This window comes from Cryptomeria japonica, chromosome 3 (assembly GCF_030272615.1).
Source record: "Cryptomeria japonica chromosome 3, Sugi_1.0, whole genome shotgun sequence".
NCBI lineage: Eukaryota > Viridiplantae > Streptophyta > Pinopsida > Cupressales > Cupressaceae > Cryptomeria > Cryptomeria japonica.
The window spans coordinates 653,217,575-653,239,808 of record NC_081407.1 but is presented as its reverse complement, the minus strand read 5'-3'; the positions used below and the strand labels follow the sequence as shown (position 1 = coordinate 653,239,808).

At 36.9% G+C, this 22,234-nt stretch overlaps 1 long non-coding RNA gene across 3 annotated transcripts in view; it reads right to left on the bottom strand.

The window, feature by feature from the left end:
- LOC131033776 (uncharacterized) overlaps positions 1 to 17,223 on the bottom strand; it is a 46,617-nt gene extending 29,394 nt beyond the window's left edge. The window contains exons 1-3 of one of the 3 annotated variants that reach the window (XR_009103668.2): positions 16,413 to 17,223; positions 9,798 to 9,865; positions 8,977 to 9,195 (exon numbers count right to left, since the gene is read on the bottom strand). This is a non-coding gene — a long non-coding RNA (uncharacterized LOC131033776). Of the gene's footprint in view, positions 1 to 8,976; positions 9,196 to 9,797; positions 9,866 to 16,412 lie in introns of those variants that run through there. The other 2 variants (XR_009103667.2, XR_009372070.1) reach the window with 2 other exon arrangements.
- Between the last annotated feature and the right edge of the window lie 5,011 nt (positions 17,224 to 22,234).

Here is a 22,234-nt window from a genome sequence, read left to right as displayed (position 1 = left end):
CAAGGGTGAGTTTGGTTTTGACTCCCATAAACAACATTCAAGAAAAGACATACTACACTATGCAACAACTCAACCAAGAATTACAATAACACAAAAACTCAAGTCACAAACAAGTGCTTTTACAACATGCAGATTTTCACATAAAGCAACCAAAATAGGCATTTAAATCCTAAGGGTGACAATTCACCAACCTCAACTCTTGCAATGGAATGTGATATGAAGATTTGATGAAGAGCCTCCAACCCAAGCCAACAAGATTTCCACCAACTACAAGCTTTCTTTATCTTAGCTAAAAAAAAAATTCTTCAAAATTCAATTCTTTCAACAACTCTTGTTTTCCAAGATTGGAGAGTGGGTGATGGATTCTAAGTTTGAATTTTTCTCCTAAATAGACTCTTCTCACACTTTCCAACTTCCTTGGAAAAGGATGGTGAGAGCTCATAGGTTGGTCTTCCCAACACTCTTACAAGGTTTCTAAAAGAGGAAACTGAAAAGGTTAGTGTAAGGTGGGGAAGTGAATCCAACACAAGAATAGAAAGTTGTCTTACCAGAACTCAATCTTCTAAAAGATTATTTTTGTCCATCAAGAAAAGGTCACTTTTGAAGTGACTTGGCAATCACATGTGAGTACACTAATAGAAAAACAACAATATATGACTAAAAAAACTACTAAAAATTGCATATAAATGACTAATCTTGGTCATGTGACCATTAGTAGTTTATTGTCAGACATTTATAACCCTCATTGATTTAGTCATTAATTTGGTTATTGATTTAATCATTTATTTTAGTCATTGATTTAGTCGTTAATTTAGTCATTTCTTGTTGTTGACCAAGCATTTATTTAGTCATTGATTTGGTCATTGATTTAATCGTTAATTTAGTCATTGATTGTTGTTAATTGGTCATTTATTTAGTCATTAATTGTTATCAATTGGTAGTATATTTAGTCATTTTAATCATTAGTTTGTCATCAATTGGTCATATATTTAGTCATATTAGGGCACAATGGAATCGAACCACCATCCTCCTGCTTATAAAACAGGTGCTCTTCCATTGAGCTAGCACCCTTTAAAGAATCATTTTTAACCAAACAAAAAGCCAACCCTCGCAAATCAATCACTGTGATGCAAATGAATGGTCAGATTTGCTTTAAAATGCACCAATTCTTCAGCAAATGACATCCTAATGTAGTCAGAATCTTCACGGTCTAATCTGATAAATGGAGAAAGTGATCTGCAATACTTAATGTGTTTTTGAATGCTAATATGGAGCGTGATTGGATAAAAAACGAAACAAAGATTTAGCTTCAAAACCTTCAAAAGACGCAGACCCAAGGCCAAAGCTTCCCAATGCCTGATCTAGTGAACTGTGTACCTGATCAAAAAACGTTAAGCTTATTTGGAATCCTTGAGAGTTGTAGAATACTATATTATGGATCTGTTGTGACCATTTCACACATCGCCCCATCGCAAATGGGGACCCCTTCTTTTTGCTTGTCTTTCGCTCGCTTTTGCTTTCGTTTTAGGATTTTGCTAGTTAGTTAGTCGTCTGGATTTAGGGTCAAGCCTTAGGGTTTTAAATGTTGTCTTTTCAGGCCAAAATCCAGTCGTTTTTGAGAGCTTTTGAGCTTCCTTTTCTAGGATGCAAATTTTGAGTGCAATGAGTTCGCCAAAATGGTCTAATTTTCAATTGGAATGTTAATGCAGAGCTTTAATTTGTCTAAGTGTTGAAAGTGAAATGTGAATTTTTGTCTGATTGAATATTTTGACCAAATTTTGACCTTTTTTGATTTTGATCCTGGGCATTGGAATTGATTTGTTTTCGCCTCGTGAAGTGTTAAAATGTGAAAAATCATGTTATTTTGGCCTGTAGGAGCAAAATCGCTCCTGTCCCTCAGTGAAGGACGGGAGCTCATTTTCAAATATCTCATCATCCCTGTAGAGTCCAGACAAATTTCGAATTGGAAGTGATGGAGAATGGCGATATCTTTCCATTGAATATAAATTGAAGATTTTCATGAGCACAGAAATGCCTCCAGGAGGAAAATCGCTCCTGTCCCTCAGTGAAGGACCGGAGCTACAAATTCAATTTCGCCTTGTCCTTGCAAGATTTTGATGACTTAACAATTTGAAAGGGTCCGAAGGAAGATGCTTTGCCAAATGAATATAATTTGAGATGCAAAAACGAAGGAGAATGACCTATATTGACCAAATCGCTCCTGTCCCTCTCCAAGGGACCAGGGCGAAATACCTTATAGCTCCCGTCCCTCTCCAAGGGACCAGAGCGATTTCCTTCATTATGCAAAATCCAGACAAAGGTCAAGGCAAGTTTACGTTCAAAAACAAGGAAAAACATGAGATGAAAGCGTTGAATATAAATTGAAGATTTTGAGACGTTCATAACAGTGCTAAATGCCTAGTTCGCTCCTGTCCCTCAGGAAGGGACCAGAGCGATTTTTGATATAATTGATTTTCTTGCAAAGTTACAAACAATGTCAAGGCATGAACAAATGGAGTGAAGAAAGACGAATCCGTTGAATATAGACTTGGAACCTGACAAAGTGAGATAAAGGCTACAAAAGGAGGATCGCTCCTGTCCCTCTCCAAGGGACCAGGGCGATACAATGGTGATGTTACTTCCTATGCAAGTTCAAAGACGATCTAAGTCAAGACAAGGTGGCGAGGGACATTTCAAGGCATCTTTAGCAAGCACAAACATTCAAAGGTCGTCGCAATGATGAAATTCGCACCCTATAGCCTAGATCGCTCCTGTCCCTCAGGAAGGGACCAGGGCGATGTTAGATGCATTGGCCATTTCATATAAGTTTTTACGTAAGGACAAGATGTTGCAATATTTTAGAGGGTCCATGGTATGATAAAAAGATGATATACAAGGGTTTTGAACGTAAAATGATCATCATTTTGAGCATGGAGACTATATCGCTCCTGTCCCTCTCCAAGGGACCAAGGCGATTTGCTTTGGATCCCTCGTTTTGCTTCAAGTTCAAGCTAAGTCAAGACGTCATAAGATAGCATATGGTCCAAAGCATCGTTTGAAGATAATTCGCAAAGAGTGTTGAGCGTCCAAACATCGCCAAACAATGTAAAAGCCTCACATCGCTCCTGTCCTTTGGACAAGGACCAAGGCGATCTTATCAAAACACTCACGTTCCTTCAAGATCAAAGCAAAGCGAGGTTAGGAAGGTGAAGGACGACGTTTGAAGGACATCACAACGAGGATCAAGGTTTAAAGTTGACAAGGTCAAGGAGAAAACATGGATCGCTCCTGTCCCTCTCCAAGGGACAAGGGCGATGATCCCTTTAATACGCCCAAAACTTCATGCGAGCAAATGGAATAAGCGCAAAAGACACGAACAAAGGATGTTATTCGCCAACAATAAAAGATCGAAGTTAAAAGATGCAAGATGGACGTGGAAACAAGAGGATCGCTCCTGTCCTTTGGACAAGGACCAGGGCGATGTACACTCAAAAGGCACTTAAGCACACATACAAGATGATCAAATGCGAAGAACCTATCAAGATGATCGATTTTCAACGTGGAGATGAAGAAGTTGGACGTAAGAAATGCAAAAAATCGAGACCAAAATAATGGATCGCTCCTGTCCCTCTCCAAGGGACCAGAGCGATGAGGTACGTCCCTTTGTCTTCCAATTTTGGCGCCAAATAAACAAATTTAAATTTCCTTAAATGCTAAATCGATTAAAAAATTGAAAATCCATTTTTATTTAGCATTTAATATGGCGTTAACTTTTATTAATTATTTTTTGCCTTTATTTAAAAATCGAAATTCACATTTAAAAAACGCAAGGCATTAATAATTAATTAATTAATTAATAAAAATCGATTTGGAGCGCTCAATTAGGCAAGTCGGCCTTGTTATTTTATTGCAAATCATTTAAAATCATTTTTAAAAATGGTTTTATTTATCAAGTCGGCCTAGGGGATGAAAAGGTGTGAGCGCTATATATAAGGGGAGTGGAAATTTTCATTTTCACATAATCATTTTTACCTTTCTTCATGTGAATTGAGGAGAGGCGAATATAGTGCGAAGTGTGTTCAAAGGTGGTGCGAATTCAAACCAAGGGTGGCGCTTAGTTATCAAAGTTTGGAGTGCGAATTGCGTTGAAGACCAAAGGTGGTGCGAATTTCATTCATCCAAAGGGTGGCGCTTTATACATCAAGGGTGGTGTGAATTTGAAGACCACACCAAATGCGAACTTGAGGATACATTAAGGCGAATTTGCTAAAGACTTGGAGGATTTGTTTGAGCGATTTGTCAAGGGCAAATTTGAAGATCATTTAAGACAACGTCTAAGGCGATACTTGAAGATCACGTTCACTCCAAAGGTGGCAAAGTCAATTTTGAGGAGATCATATTGAAGATTATTTTATACCTCAATTTTGCTTAGGCGAATTTTGTTCTTTTTGCATTCTAGAGTTAGCTCTCTATCGAGGTATGGCGATTTTAATTATTATTGCTTTATTCATTCATTGTCGTATTTCAAATTTTGAAATTTTGAATTTTGAATCTCTTAGCTCAATCATCGTTTATTTTAGGAAATGATAACTCTAGAGACTTATCATGATGTTTCCTAAAAAATTTATCTCTCTTATCTACGCTATTTATTGCAAAATCTAGTTCTTATAATGAAATGTTGTGTAGGTATGGCGACCCCAAAGGCGGGAGCATCCACCAGCCGCTCAGCTCTCATGAAAGAAGATCAGAAGACCGAAGAAGTGGAGACCAAGATCGTGTCTAAGTGGAGCAACATTGGAGATACAAACCTGGGGAACTTTAGCACGAAGAAGTTTCGAGAGGTCCCTTACATCGGCAAGCCATCACCTGTCGCCCAGAGAATAATAGAGAGTGGCATCATCAAGGCGGCCGGTTTTCCTCCAGCTATTCAGTGCCACGAGTTGATGATCGAGTGTGCCCGTCACTACAATCCACAGTCCAGGACAATTGTGTCCAATGAGGGAAACACTTTGGCGTACCTTTCAGAGGAGGCCATAAGTGAAGCTTTCCATCTTCCAGAGCACAGGGACATGATATACAAGAGCATTGAAGGAGCCAGATCAATGTACGATGATGATCCAGATGCTTGCCTAAGCATAATTAACAAGAACTGGCTACTCAAGAGTCGTCCCCGTCTAAGCAAGGTACCGAACACACCGCATCGGATTGATTTCCAGGAGGAGTACAGAGATTTGATTACCATGCTCAACAGAGTTACAGGAGCACCTCATGCCTTCTATTTTGAGAAGTGGATGTTTTACTTCATCCAGGTGATTGTTCAAGGAAAGGGTACAATACATTGGGCTAGGATAATTAGCCATTGCTTAGACGTACAGTTGAGAAGACTTAGGGCTACTAAGTCCTTCCACATGAGTTCATACGTCATCTATGCCTTAATCAGGAGCGTTGAGTACGCAGGACTACCTCACAGAGGAGTGATTGGAAGAGGACCCGGCGAGGTCAGAGCTTGTGAATCCTATACCTACTTGCATCATCCGCCAGGGAAGAACTACAAGTTAGTCAATGATACTTTCACGATGAACATCACAAGGACATTGCAAGGTGGAATTCACAACAGATTATCTCAAGATGCCCAGGAGTTCATCAAGAGGTACGGTGCTTGGTTCATTCAGTTTCCCAAGTTCACTTACATTAGAGTGCATGGATGTCCTTTACCTCCATACATGTTGCCGAGGTACCCGACAGACAGAATCGTGTTACTTGAAGTAACAAGGCAGTTGGCAGCATATGTGAAGGCGTTCAGACACAGACACCAGAATGGAGTTCAGGTACCTATTATTCTGGGTAATTCAGTTGAGGTATGTCCTAATGTCTTAGCCATGGATGACGCAGAGAAGGAGTTAGCCTTGTATTCTTTTTCATCTTTTGCTTGGAGAAATAGTTTTGATCCACATGGACATTTAGAGGAGACAGTCGGTAGAAGATTTAAACATGAGCACCAAATTGAAGATTTTATGATGAATCTCCTAGATGATCTCGAAGTGAAACGAAAGATACATTCTAGATTGCCTTTGGATTTCATCAGGAAATGCAGGATTTACAGAGTGGCCGACCAAGCTCAGGACAATGGCAGGCACATCCAGTCTTCCTATGATAGAGAAAGCAAAACAATAAGGTTGGATTGGAATGAGCCCGAGGCCGTGGATTTAGATGGTTTGATGACACCAGTCTTGTCTTGTACTCGCAGGTGGGTAGACGTTCAGCATCAGAAGTTGAGAGAACAAGGCATAGCTATGTCTTTTACTTTGGAAGAAAAGCCAGCCAAAGGTGGAGCAAGTGTTAGTGAAGGCAATCCTAATCCTAGGAATTCGGGTGAAGGTAACCTTCGATGTGCCAGTGAGGGCAATCTCCATCCGAGAGGTTCGAAAAGAAAAGAAAGATCAGAAAAGAGAGAGCCTTCCAAGAAAAAGCAAGGTGCCAACAAAGATCAAGCACCAGGTACTTCTTCTAGACCAGAGAATAGAACAATTCGAGTAGAAGAGTCCATGGAGTCGATGGTACAGAATGACAGGCAGGAGGAAGGACAGGCACAGCATGTTTCGTCAGATGGATCTCTCCAAGATTATGAGTTAGAAGAGGATAATGAAGTAACATCTCCTCCCAGACAAGAAGAAATAGTACATAAAGAAATTCAAGTTCAAGAGACAAGATCGAATATCCCAGATTGGTTGAAGGAAAGATTGACTAAGGTGATCGTAATTGAGGACGAGGACAGTGCAATTGATTTAGAGAGCCTTATTGGGCGTTCACACGTGATAACAGAAAAGAAGAAGGCTACAAAGATGTCCAAGATGATTCAAGATGAGACTGGATCTAGAAAACTGCAGATAGCTACACCGGCAGCAGATAAATACGAGGGTGAGATCCTAGCAGAGGATTATGATATACAAACTATTGAGTTAGGACCATCCACAGCAGAGCAGACTTTAGAGGATGCCACCGACACATTTGAGGCATTGAAGGACAAGCTTAGAGAAGAAGTGGAAAAGAATAGAAAGCTTGAGAGAGAGGTCGGTGCATGGAGGACATATTTCAGTCACATCAATGAACCTTTGGGACGTCAGGATCCAGTTAGGTCACCAGTGCAGGCATTGCCCCTTCAATCGATCAATGAAGCAGAAAGATTCAGGAACCTGGTCCAGCGTACATGTAGTTGGATGGATAGATCTCATACAGTGGCCATAGAATTTGTTACAAGGATGTCGAAGATCATTCATCAGGCTATCCAAGTTCTTGAAATAATCCACAGATTGATGGCAACAGTAGCTGCATTTGCCCATACCAAGGACGTTGTCATCCCTGTCTTGAAAGTAATAAGACACACATCCAGAAGAATTTTAGCGCAGGAGAGGATCTTAGAAGGTGATTCTCATAGTTTGTTTCAGTGGTCAACCTTACTCCATATAAGGAGTGTTCTCTTCGAGGACATCAGTGTTAGATGTGGTCAAGTTGAGGAGGTGATCAATCCGATCCAGGACAGAGTATTTGAGGTACTTCGTAACATTCTTGGCAGAAGGATCGAGGTCGAGACAGATGTAGATATACAAGGAATTGAGGATAGAATCAAGATCATCTTTCGCAAGGACGCAGATGTTACAGATGAGCAGTATGATCAGATGTATGCCACCATGCTCCTGATTGATAGAACGAAAGAACTTGAACCTACTTGGGACGCAGCTCTTCTAGATGCATTCGATCAGGTCATCCACTTAGAAGAGAGTATCAAGAATCTTCCCGAGATTCCAATCACAGAAATCGAAGGAATCGTGACAAAATTCATTGCATATGCTAAGAAAGAGAATTGGAAAGGGAATAAGATTCTAGATGAAAGGTTGTTACAGATGACATGACATCTTATTTCTCATTGGTTGATACCTCCTAGATTTTTGTGCCGAATTTAATATTTGGCTATGTATTTAATATTGTTCAGTAAAGAGGAGGTCATTTGTAACAAACCCTAATTAGGGTTTAGGTGTCATGATCTTGTCCGTTGATTTATTTTCAATCTGGACCTTTCATTGTAACTGGGGATGCTATTTATACCCCCATTTTTCATTTCATTTGGTAATAGTTAATAGTCGAATAGTCAGATAAGAGTGAAATAGAGAGATTAGAGTTGTAAGCAATTTTATTTTGTAGCAAGATTGAGTCTTGAAGAGAGAAATTCAAGCAATTGTTGTATATGATGACTTGGAAATCAATAAAATATTGAAGTTATGGTGTTTTGTTGCAAATTTCTTAAGTTATCTTCATGGTTGTTGGATGTACTTGAATCACGCTCAATCAAAGTAGTTTGTTAATTTGAAAGACTAAGTGTGAGATTTGATATTTGGTAGGATTCGCTATCCAAACCACTAGCTTCTTGCTGATTGTAGGAACGCCTTACGTGGTCGACTGGAGAACATTTTGAGTCCTTAACCTTCAAGCATTTTCGTATCTAGGATATGTACCTTCGTAGTAGTGTCCTTGGTCTTTGATGCATTGAACATCATTATTACCTTAGAAGATCGCACTAATTTCAATTGAGTTGTTATCTTATGGCAAAATTGAAGTTGGTTGAGTCTTGCCAAATCTCGTCCATGCTAAGTCATTCATAGGGTTAGGCTAGATTAGACTTCCTTAAACCCTATCCTTTTGCTATTTCTTGAAAGTTCCTTTTTAGTTTAGTAGAATCTTCGAGCCTTTGGAATCCGTAAGACGCCTTGGAGGAAACAGCAAATCACATCATACCACTAAAAAGCTTGTCCACACGTGGAGACCCCACTAAAAGAACCTTGGAGTCCATCTAACTGATCCTTTTTGCAGATCTTCAGCAGTTAGAGACTATTTTCTCAAGAGAGGATAAGATGCCTATTGGTATTTTATTCTGTGTATGATTGTGTATAAAATACACGTCAACAGGATCCCATACTAATAAGAAAGGGGAAGATCTCTGAAGATCAATCCTTGAAACCTTGGGTAAAAGAGCTCTCTGCTAATAAATGCTCAAGTGGCTTATGAAAAATCTGCAAACAAGGGACCTGCCAAACATGAAACAATAAAGTAGGCATTGAGATTGCCCTCCTTTGAGATGAAAATCACCAAAACAAGCTGATACCAATGGGGCCTTAAACCTTCTTCAAAATGTTGATGAAGCTATAGCAATTCAGTTATGATACACCATGAAATTATCAAACTATCAGTTGATTGTACATGCTAAGAGTTCAATAGAAAAGAAGGGTGCACTCAATTGAACAATGGGTATGTGCACCCTTATCTATTAACAGCTCTAAAAAACAATAGAAGAATACGATTAGATAAGTAGATATGAAGAGTAGGTGGATGTTATGAGTCATATTAGAATACTACAATCTGTTAGAGTTAAGCTTGATTTTCGAGCAACCTTATTAAATGTACATGAGAAACGTGGGTATGCACATAAATGTGACTGCACACAATGAACCAAGTTAACCATACCTACCACCAAAGCACATTAATAATTTTAAACCTACACATCTGAACACAAATTATAAAAATAACTTATTTTTTTGCATGCAATTTCCTTTTCAATGGACTTTAAAGTGCAGTGCACAGGTAAGTTGTTTGTCAGCAGAGTTTGCTACTAGGCTGTTTGTTAGCAGAGTTTGCTACTGCTGTTTTTTCGACAATTTTTATTTTGGCAAAGTTCTTAGCTATTATAAAAGTTTATATAAAAGGCTGTGTTCAATTGCTTTTAGTAGTAAATTCATAGAACTAACCTCTCAAAGTAGTGCAGTTCCATCGTAGTCTAGTATTGGCAAGGTGGAAATCACAACCTGTATGTTTCCTGCAAAACGTGAAAAGCATAAGTTATTAAGTTCAGATACTTGAAAGTTGAAAACCCAGAAAGTGAAAACTTATGTAATAGTTGTGTAGTTCTATGAATTTGTATTTCAAGCTTGGGGAAGCATGTTGAAGTTATTTTCACATACTACACATGTATTCTTTGTGTATTCTTTATTCTATGTCTTTATTATGATACCACAACTGCTTCCTTATTTAAACAAAAGTTTGTTTAATCTTAAAGAAATGAATATGAACTGTATGCGAGGGCATCTATTGTTTTCTTTACTATATTTCTAAGAAATATTTTTAGTAGTGTTGCTTTGGAGGGGTCCTCATTTTATAGGTTCATTTGAAAATAGGTTAGATTTGCTTTGGTCTTTTTATAATATTCAGATTTTGGGTGAGAATATACTATATAGACAGTGTATTAAGAGTTAGAGACCATTTCATTCTTGGATGCTTTTAAACAAGTTTTATGGGTGTTGAGAATGAATTTCCACTTTACTGTAGCTTTGGAGTAAAGAACTCCTATATCAAATTAGGCTTTGTGCCAAGGGGTTTGCTAGAAATAGATATTAGCATGCAAGGATGAGAGAGCAGAAATATTTTACATATCATGCGACTATAGAGCCATTACTACTAGTTTAAATTCTCCCTCACAACTTCAAACTTTTTAATGTTAGTAGGACAGGATTTAATTCAACTTTGATACCTGTTATTATTGACTGTCTTCCATCTACCTGCATGCCCACATCGAAAAGCATCAACAAGGGTGATTTTATGCATAAAATCTTACTCGAGCATGAATGTAGCAATAATTATTAACCATGCTACTGGGAAAGGAGTATGTCCATAAAATCTTACTCAAGCATGAATGTGGAAATAATTATTAACCATACTACTGGGAAAGGAGTATGTCCATCACAAAACTACTGGCAGTCATGGTGGTGCTACATTTCATTTCATTCCCCCCCTTGAGAGTTCAATTTGTTAATGTATAGCTTCAACAGCCATCTCCCTAAGCTTTCCTACTCAAAGTTTAGTGATTGGAGAACCAACATTACTGGCAAGGAGATGTTAATGAACTGAGTAGATTCTTTCTTCAATAGAGATTAACAGGAACATAAAATTAAAATTTTGGAGCACAACTATGGGAACCTACAAGCAGTGACTTTGGCACCAACATTTTCTTTGAATTAACTAGTCTAAAAGTGGATAATAAATTATACAGCAATATATAATTGCATAAAATAGTTAAGCTATGGCTTAGGTAAACCTTAGTTTGGCACCCATAAAGCAGATGTCTTGCTTACAAGCCACTGTAAATATGACTAATTCTAAGGGGAGTTTAGGCCTAAGGCCTAAAAGTCTAGGTTATCTAGATATACAGTGTGCAACAGATGGGGAGAAAGTCTCATAAAAATACACATCAATATAGCCAAATAGTCGTTTTATGAGAAAATGAACAAATAATCATGTTTCAGCTTTTAGAGATAGCACAAGAGAGACATTTATAAAGCATGCATTGTATCAGAAAACACTGAACATGACTTTAAAGTTAAGGTGAAGGGAGCAGTTAAGTTCAAGACCTTAAGGACTAGCTCATCCAGATATGCAGTGTGAAAACTAGGTGGGGATTAAGACTCATAAGAACACACATATGAATTTAGCCAAATATACAATTAAGTTCAAGACTTTAAAGATGCTTAAATAGATATGCAGTTCAAGACTTTAAAGGCTAGATGGGGAGCACGACTCGTAAAAACACACCTATGAAATTATGAATATAAGAAAGCGGGCTATTTTTACATTCAATATACCTTTGAAGTCCTTTGAGCTGTCCTAAATTTACATAATTGTCATTTTGCCAAGGTCACCTGGAAACGGGGAGACTTGGAGACCTTGGAGACTGGTACTGGTACTGGCACAGCTAAATTTTATAAATAGGAGATGGGGGTACTCGGAGAAGCAAATTTTTTTTTTAATATAATGTAACATAGAACTTTGAAAGCAAGAGTAAAGTCAAATCTGAAATCACTAATCGGTAATCAGCAATCACAAATGCCATTGTATCATATATATTATAGAGTCAAAGAGTTCAAAACTCTCACTACATATCTGATATCTCACATAGATTATCATTAGATTCATTACATATTGATAATGTCATATTGAAATTCAAAAATATTGATAGTTTGATGCTGATATGTAAACAAAAAACAAAAATCAGAAATCTATCCCTGCATTTTTTGCGTTCACACTTCACGGCTATCCTTGCGTTTTTCGCGTCCACACTTCATGGCTTTCCCTGCATTTTCAACTTCGGCTTTCCTATGTTTTTAACTTTTTGCATTCACAGCTTCAAAAAGGGTCAAAATAATACGTATGGTTAACATTTTGGGGGTCAAAAAATACTTTAAGACCCGACTATTTTCGAGAGACGTGCAGGAGACTCCGCGAGACGCAAGGACACGTCGAGAGACGTCGGCATTTTTTGGCGGAGACTTTGGATACGGCAGGAGACATAGGGCTCCAGACTCCTGCGAATCCAGCAGTCTCTGGAGATGGTGCCAGCACCAGAGACGCGTCTCCGTCTCCGAGACGGGTCTCAGGGGGTCGGAGACGCGTCTCCCGGTTTCCTTGCATTTTGCAATGGAGTATGAACATTTGGCATTTCTAATGTGTAGTGCTTGATTTCCCAATCCCATCTCTGCCTTACACCATTTATAGTGTCTTAGATTTTCTTCAACATGGGTTTCATTGGCTAAGCTAGTGAGTTAGTGGTTCCCTTATGTTTTTCCTTAATTTAACTCTATATATTCTTTTCTCATCTGGATCAATACTGTCCTCAATGAGTTTTAGATTGTGCAAGTTTATTTCCTTATTCTATGTGGTATTTGATCGTTTGAAGGTTATGCTTTACAGTTGTACTATAGTTAGCATGTTTAGTGAATATGTTGATGTTTTGCAGTATGCTTCTACTTTTGAATCTGTACATTAACAATGTGCATGCTATTTACCTTTTTTATGCAGTTTGCTAGACAATCTTCTTTCAAGTGCTCTTCACATTGCTTTCTTTCTGTACAATCCTGTCAAGTCAATTTCCTGGTATACTTCATGGATAATTTATGTAATGCTATTGGTGTTTTTCTTATGCTTAAGTGATGTATAAGTTCTGATAAACTAGATTAGAATAGCCTACCAAAGTGTCATATTCTTACCATTTGTATATATATTATTATTAACTCATAAATTGACCATTTATTTTATTAGGAGAGAACTGTAAGAATATTTTCACTGATTTAAAGAAAAGTGCAGCCATTCCATTACCTGAGAGTTGATCCTTGAGTCCTCAACTGAGACAAAACTTATTCATCGCAGAGCTTAGTACTTTAGTTCAATTATACTATGCATTTCAGAGCATGTAATTACACTGGAATTGCAATTCCCTTTTAAAGGCTTACCAATTCTTCATTTTATTGCTTTTAAACAAAATGACACAAGTCTAGATTTTAGACAACATGCCACTAGAGTCTAGTGATCATTTAGATCCAGTTGAATAGAATTTTTGGTCATATATGTTGAATACAAGATCTTATTTTATGTAAGATTTTTTCTGATAAAAGAATGAAACATTGAGTATAATATCAGAAAAGGCTCTTAGTAATTCAAATATATTAGATGGACAATGTAAAACTTTTTATAAAAGTTTCCTGTTTACTGTCAGGAGACAAGAAGTCCAGACGAAGGGGGGCTTATGACAAATTCTTTACAGAGGCTTTAGATAGATGACCTGGCAATGGTTTTGAAAAAAAGAAAACTGGTTCATGAATCTATCTCAGATGAAATGCAAAAGACTAAAACATCTATAGAAAGTGATGATGACCTGATGGATTTGGCAGGATTCTTGGCCCAAAAACAACTGGAACAAATCTCATCTTTCCCAAGCTCTAGTCATCAAAAAAGTAAGCACTTCAGACGTTTACAGAAAAATCCAACACGACACAAACTGAATCATGTTCTGAGACATAAGAAGGAACAGTTGAGCGAACAAGTTCAGCTTCTTCCACCAAATTTTCCTTTTAAAGAAGGTTTAGTTAGAAGACAAGATGTTCTTAGAAACAGCCCTGATCAAGTTGCATCAGAGAAGGGCCATCTGTATTTAGTAGTGGAACAACGACAAGAACAATTTGTTCGAGTCAATGACTCTCTTGTGCCAGAAGAACTGAATGTTTCAAGACAAGTTAAAAAAGAAAGTATAATTATTGCTAAAAGGGATGGAACAATTTTAGTTTCAAAAGCTAATTCCAAACATAAAGGAAAGGCTCGTGAAAAGAAATTGTGCCAAGAAGGCAAATTTTATGCTTCTGTTATGATGGTGCAAAAAAGTTGTAAAGGATACTCAACCTCACAAAGGAAAAATTCAGGTGCTTGTGACTTGAATAAAACAAGTGCGTCTCCAAAGCATGGCAATGGAAGCATTCCTTCTTAGGCTATCCTAGAGTATAATCATCTGTATATATCAGTAGAAAGCAGACATCAACAGATCAATCAATTTCTGGACTCTAACATGCAAGAGAAATTAGAGAAGTCAATAATGTCAAAACAGACTAAGGGAAAGAGGATAGGCCATAGAAGCAAGCGTACAAGCTTTGTAACAAGGGAGGAAACAACAAAAATATTAGTGCTTCTACGAGGTTAAAATCTACTACTCAGAAGTCCTTAAAGAAACTGAAATTATATTCAAACCATGACTTAACATGAGAATAGAACACTTCTACATATATTACAACTGCAGAAGCTCCTAGTGATGATCCCATGCATTTAGAATCAGAAGGAGCATGCTAACAGAGAGACCAAGTTGAAAATTCTCTTTTGTCACAGGGATTGATTGTGTCAGAACAAGCAACAGAAGTAAGTAACAATCCTACAAGGAATGAGGCTTTTCCTGATTCAAATGATAGTTTTGATGATAGGAAATGACTCACTGCAAAAAATTCAGGTCACAGAAGAAAGAATGTGAAATTCCTTTCAATGACGGGAACAGAGAAAAAAGGATCATCTGCTTCTCAGTGCAAACCAATTGCTGCTTCTACATCATGTTATTGGATTTCTTCAGGTTCAAAATATCTATCAGGCACAATGCCGACAATTGATAAAGAAAGCATTGTTCTCAGAAGTCATCCTACCAGCTCAACTGCAATAAAACAAGGCAAAGGATCACCTACTTCTAAAATGAAAAATTCAGGCACCAATATGCCCATTGATGGAAGAAACTTGTCTCCAAATCAAGATGTAAGAACGCAGGTTTCCCTTAACCACAACCTTGTTGGAGTTGCTTCAAAGGATGCTCAAACAGATCTAATAGCAGGGGAAGGTCAACAGATGAATCCAAATGAAGTTTGTTTAACACAAGAGAATACTGATATGGCTGGAGGAGATGATGGAACATGTTCCAAGATAGGAGATGGGGTTATTTTGAATTCAAGAGATTGTTTGGGTATTCCCATAAAGATGGGTGAGAATAAATCAGGTCAGAAATGCAAGGCAATAAGTAAACCAAATGATGAAGGATCTTCTAGGTCTCAAAGAAAAAAATCAATCGGGAAAATTTCTATTAAAGAGCGTAAGGCTCTCGCAAAATCTGAAGGTAGGCACATGTCAATAACTGAGGAAATTAATGCTTCTTTGAATGCTGCATTTTCCAATGGGAATGCCAGAAAGCCACAATTTGCAGGTACAGTTATCAGAGGCAATGGTCATTGCTCTGAGAGAACTCTTAATTCAGGAACTTGCAAATTGGTATCTCCAGAAGCTGCAAAGGCAGTTAACAGTGAAGATTTTTACTCCACAACAAACATTAATACAGCCTACTGTAGCTCCCACTTCAGAAGGTAGGGAGCTGTTGATTATAAATGATGATTCTGTACAGCTGACTCTGAGTTCAGAAGGAATTTTTGTTGATTCAAGTAAGATGAGTTGTAAGACCTTTGAGTCAAAAAACTTAAAAAAGAACGAAGACAACTTGAATACAAGATCTCTTGGATTAAAAATCAGTGAGTATTCATGAATCAGAAGAAGAACCATGGCATTCAAGTGTGGATAGCCCTGTACAATCCATAGGCCGAAAGTCCTTGATTAGAAATACAGATGCAAGACTGGTGGTAAAGTGTAATACTCTACCCTTGTTTCTACCAAAAAAATAAAAAGTCTTAACCCTGAGTTATTTGTCAAACAGTGTGAAGATCTAAGAATGTGACAAGTTTCAGATCTCTTCTCTGAGTTAGATTTTTCTCTTAACAAACGGTTGGCATGCATTGACTCTAAAACGTCAAACTAAGTTAACTAAGTTCCTTTCCAGTTTGGAGATTCATAGGTTTTCTCGCAAGGTTTTAATGTTCAGATTTGCCATAGTTTCAAATCAAATGCATTTCATAAATTATGGCATCATAATACTGAAATATACCATTGACCATCAGATTTATGATAATATCATGGAATATTCAGGAAAGAAAAAAATATTCAAGAACTGAAACACCAATGCTAACCTTGATGCAAGCTTCCAAATCTGAAAATGACTTTAAAGAAATGCTTCGAATTACACAAGGAGGTTTGTAATTAAGAAGCTTCCCAAACTCACACAGCACTTCTAATGTGCTTTGAATCAATTATTATTTGAACCAGATTGCCGGCATGCCCAAGTTCATTACTAGGTTAAACTCCAACTAGATGTAATATGCACAAAATACAACTTCGAGGGTTTTTTGCCAGTTCTGAAAAGTTGTGACAGCATCTAACCTTCAATATAGCAGCAATATACAAACAGTCCACTGAGCTTATATGTCACAGCAATACCAAGGAACATTCACCAGCAGCTAATAAATAGAACAGTATAGCAAAAAGGGAATTCAGAAGTACTCTACACCAGCAAAGGAAATTAATCACTGCTCAAAGAACCCAAATACTGTAGCTGTGACACTATTCACGACCACTGTAGCGTTCAACAAGAACTCACAACCTCCCAGCAAGCTCTGTGACCTCCCTCACAACTCCCATGGCATTTAGATTCAAACAAACTCCACAATGGTTAGCAGATTCGACAGCCACGGTAGCAGATTGATGAAAATTTGCAGGGGATGCTTGTTTCTATATTTCTATTCCACACTTCCACAACAAATCTTCTCACGCCTTGAAGATTAGGATCGAAGCGCTGTTATCATGGATGGTTCAGGTTTCTGTCCAAACCATCAAACGCCCTCTAGGGAAGACGTCCTAGGGTTGGAAGGGAGCAATCAATACTCGGAGAAAAGTTTCAGAAAAGAAATAACATGAACGAATAATGCTTCTCTCAACTCCCGATTCATCTTATATTTTGCCTTTCGCTTTCATCGACCTCCAAACATATGAATGTATATTTACTTTTATTTTCCCACTCAAATCGATGCTTATATTTTTATTTTAAATATTTGCTCACCTTCACATATAATACATTAATAGGCACTTCAATTTAATGTGGGGTAAATATTAATGGGCCCACTTTCCACCCTTTTAAAAATATTATTTCTCTTCTTGGAAGGGCGTCCATGTGATAGGGAATTTAATAATAAAATAATAATATTCTATTATTATTTTATTTTCCTCTATTTATTTCCATATCTTTCAATTATAATATTAAAATAATATTATTTTATTACTTTCTAAAATTAGAAAGTCAACTTCTCCACTAGGATTTTTCCTTTGCAACTTGAGCCAAAATCACTTCCTAACTGACAAGTTGGCTTATGGGAATGACATATAAGCCAACACCACCATAGAAAATGCCTATGTCGAAAATGGGGACATTACATAAAAAATCAGGTTACGAGAAAATGAGGAGGCTTAGATTTGTTTGAACATGCAAAGATGTTTTATGACTATAACTCGTGAGATATTTGTAGAATATATAGATAAGTTTTACTTTTCTTAGAGATAGAAATCAAAAGAATTGTATAAGACCCAATACATTTCAATTTCAGGATATTCTTGAACATGATAACAGTTTGGTGCAAGGTGGAAAACTTTAGGCGTCTACATTGGATATGCACAAAGTGGATTTGTTGAAAAGGCTTTAGAAACTTTCAAGCAAATGCACTTGGCAATTGTCAAGCTAAATTTGACAACATTCGCTAGCATCCCCCTTGTTTGTGCCAAATTGGGAGCTTTAAAACGGGGTATGGACATCCATCAAAGCATAAAGGATAGAGGCTTTTTGTCAAATGTTGTAGACCTTGCAATTGCCTTGGCAAACATGTATGCGAAATGTGGAAGCAAAAAAGGCACAACAGTATCATTGAAAGAAATATGGTCTCAAGAATTGCAATTATTGTAGGATATGCACAAAATAGACTTTTTGAAAAAGCTTTAGAGACTTCCAAGAAAATGCAATTGAGAGGTGTAAAGCCAGATTCTACAACCTTTGCCAGCATTCTCCCTACCAATTATAAAATAAGAGCTTTAAAATGGGGTATGGATATCCATTAAAGCAATATGGAAGGTGGATTTTTGTCAAGTATAATTGGAAATGCTCTGGTATACATGTATGCAAAATATGGAAGCATAGACAAGGCATGTGGATTGTTTGAATGCCTCAAAGAGATATCATCCCTCAGAATGCAATGATGCAAGATATGTAGATAATGGATTTGTTGGAAAGGCTTTAGAAACTTTCAAGCAAACACAATTGGCAAGTGTAAAGACATGTCCTTTGGCAACATCCTCCATACCTGTGCCAAAATTGGAGCTTTGGAATAGGGTATTTACATCCATCGAGGCATAATACTAAGATGGTTTATTTCAGATATTATAGTTGGAAATGCTCTAGTAGACATGCATGCAAAAAGTGGAGTCATGGACAAAGCACCTGAATTGTTTCACAGAATGCCTCAAAGAGATGTCATCTTATGGAATGTAATGATTGCAAGATATGCACAAAATTGATTTTGTAACTAAGCACTCAAAATAGTTGAATTAATGATGCACTCTAAAACATATCCTAACATTGTAAGCTTTGTTAGTATTCTAGGTGCATGCAACAATACAGGTTTATTAGTGGATGGGGGTTGTAAATACTTCAACCACATTGGTGACCTTATTATATTAGACCCATAGGTGATCATTATGTGGACATGTTGACCTTCATGTATGCACTAGTTATCTTGAGGACACCCTAAATTTTATGTATCAATCACACTTTAGTGTGCAATGCGTACGTTGATGGTGATTGCATTCATTGATCCCATCATATTTTAACATACAATGGAGCATGACCTATGTCTCCATTGATAGGTTGCAACTTCAGATCACCTTCAGATTGATACTTGATTTTTTGCAAGCACAAATGCCACATACAAATGTAGTACTTAATTGTTGATATTTTGCATAAATGTGAGTATTATCATCATTGCAAATAGAAGAAGTTGCATGCTACAAAGGAAGACATGATAAAGCATTAAAAAAGCAGATACAAAGACTTGTGAATTTTGGGTGTCAGGGCGAAAGTGTAGGTATTCTAATGCCTCCACTTGCAAAGAGAAATATAGCTTATACAAGTCACTCTGAAAAATCCCCCAATCTAGTGCTCAAACCACATAGAATTTGTTTAGACCTACAAAAAATGATAGTGGTTGTTTAGGTTTAGATTGTAAAAATTGAGCGAAAATGATTGAGAAAGGTTGGGTTTTCCTTCCAACCTTCTCACTCCTACTAGGAATATCATCCTGGAAGATCTGTTTACCAACGTTGAAAGAAACTTGGTCTCCTCCAAATTCTATGATCACATGTTATGTGAAAAAGAAATATCCCTATCATCTGCCTCCTCTTTTGTCATTTTCTTGGGGCGTCCCACTACAAAATCGTCTCTGCAAAAACTATGGGACACACAACGAAAAGCAAATATAAGAAGAGCTATCTACTGAACAAAGAAAGAAAGAAAAGTATTTCCTTGCAAACGAAAGAAAATGATGAGGAAGACCTCATAAAAAACGCTCCATGCCTTCCACTAAACCCCTCTGCATCCTCCATCTACCACCTCTACCTATGAAGCAAGTCAAGAAACATAATGGAGTAAACAAATAGCTGGGGTTCGAAGGTGTAGTGAAAAAAGAACCTATCTTCTCAGTGTGCACGCAATACAACCGACCACTCCTACAAATAATTTGCCAATTCCAAATATTTTTTAAATTACCCACTTCATTTGTGGTCATCTTAATATCATATTGTATATATGAGGACTCATTTATTTATTCATTTTTGTTTGTGGGTTAACCAAATGCATACCTTATATTTTACCATTTTTCCTGTCTCCTCTCTTCTTCGCTCGCTACCGGTTCTTCCGCCTTTCACAAAAGAAGAAAAACCCTAACCTGAGATCTAGTTTATAAAGTTAGGGTTTTAATGTAAATGGGTACTTAGTGCTCAAAAGTGATAATGAAAATTATTATTAATTTTTCTTTGGTCTTACTAAATGTTGCAATCTCAAGTTACAACTACTAGAAACAGTGTGTTTGGGACCTAATCAAGGGGGAGCTTGTTAATTTTTTTTGGAAAATTAGCAGTCATTTTTAGAGCAAGGTTTTATCAAAGAATAAAAAGACAAAGCATATTGTATAAATTTATAAATATATAATGGAGAATGCATATGGAAAATGTTACTTTCAATTATTTCATTAAAATAAAGTAATTTGCTAAGTTTATGATAAAATTACAGGTTGTGTGAAATGGAACAAATTAAGGGTTCTTATTTGAAATCCAAAGTCAAGGTTCAAGACCAATTGACAACCTAGAAGTGATGTGAGAGCATCTGGGAGGGGACATTTATTATCCTGCAAGTCTGATAAATTTACAAATTATTGAAAACTAAACACCAATTTTAGGCATAAGTCAATGGGAATTATTTAAAATCCCTCAAGTTCTTAGAACATTGAGTTGATTAGGTTTCTTGTAGAAAGAAAGCATAGTGGAAACTTGGAAAGCATTTTATTTTCCTACTTACTCCATTGACATTGGAATTTGGAGAGTTTCATAAGATATTTACAAAAGATGATAAAAATGTTGTAGCAAGAAATGGATCGAAGAAAGAGAAAATTGGTCATTTATTTAGTCATTTATTCAGTCATGTTTTAGTCATTTATAGTTGTGTTGCAAAAAACTAGTCATGGACGATCAAATTAATCATTTATTTAGTCATTCATAGTTGTGAATTGCAATGGATGATCAAATTAGTCATTTATAGCCATGTTGCAAAAATTTAGTAGAATTTAGTCATTTTTAATTGTCATGACTAAAAATTTTAGTCACATAGTCATTTATTTGCCAAATTCTACTAGTGGTGGTTCTATGCCTAAAAAGGTCCCTTACCCATAGGTATATCAAGTGGGCCTTCAAAAATGACTTAATCTCAACTATAGGAGTTAGTTTGACACCCCAAAAACCCACCTAAAGTTTACCTACGGGTCAAACTTGATTTGACCATACCAAGGGCTCCCTAACCAAGTTGCCTTTTGGGAAAAACTAAATGAGGTTTGAAAAATGCATAGGTTTTCACATTTCCCTCTCAAGGACATGTCACATGCCAGCTCACAACACTTTGCAAGTGTCAAGTGACACCATAAAATGCAACACATCAACATATACCTGGACATGCCTTTTCAAGGTGAAATAAATTAAAATTAAACAAATTGAACATGCGCACATGCATTCACTTATATGAAAATAAACACATTACAAACGAGGTATTGTCTCTCCAAATAGACAAACCTTGTCTTCACAATCGCACATAGGTTTGACTCTAGTTCTCTCGTGTATTTCCATGGTCACATGGATTAATACCCTGCAAATCTCAATCCACACTTTAGTAGGTCCAAAACAATATGCATACACATGAAGGAATACACTTTTAAACACATAGCATCCAATTTCACATCATATCATGGATTGATCTCCTAATCAAAGAACAATAAAGATAGAATCCAATTACTTTTTCTTAACAATCCATATGTGACCATTTACTAAATTGCAACATCATTGAAATCATATAAAACAATCATCAATTAGGCATGCATACATGAATCATAACATCATCAACATAAGTACTGAAATCAAACATAATATGGGATATATCATATCCAATGATATCAAATCATCTATCAAATAGTCTCAAAACCCATAGTGCATCAAAGTAATGTATCAAATGATAAGTCCATAGTGAAAATAAAGAAGTGTTATGACAGGCTCAGGGTAGGGCCTCACATAAAAGAGCAATTGATATGCTCATTTTTTATATTGGTGGATGTGTGGACAGTGTTTGTGAGTGATTGTGCGTAGTTTCACGTGC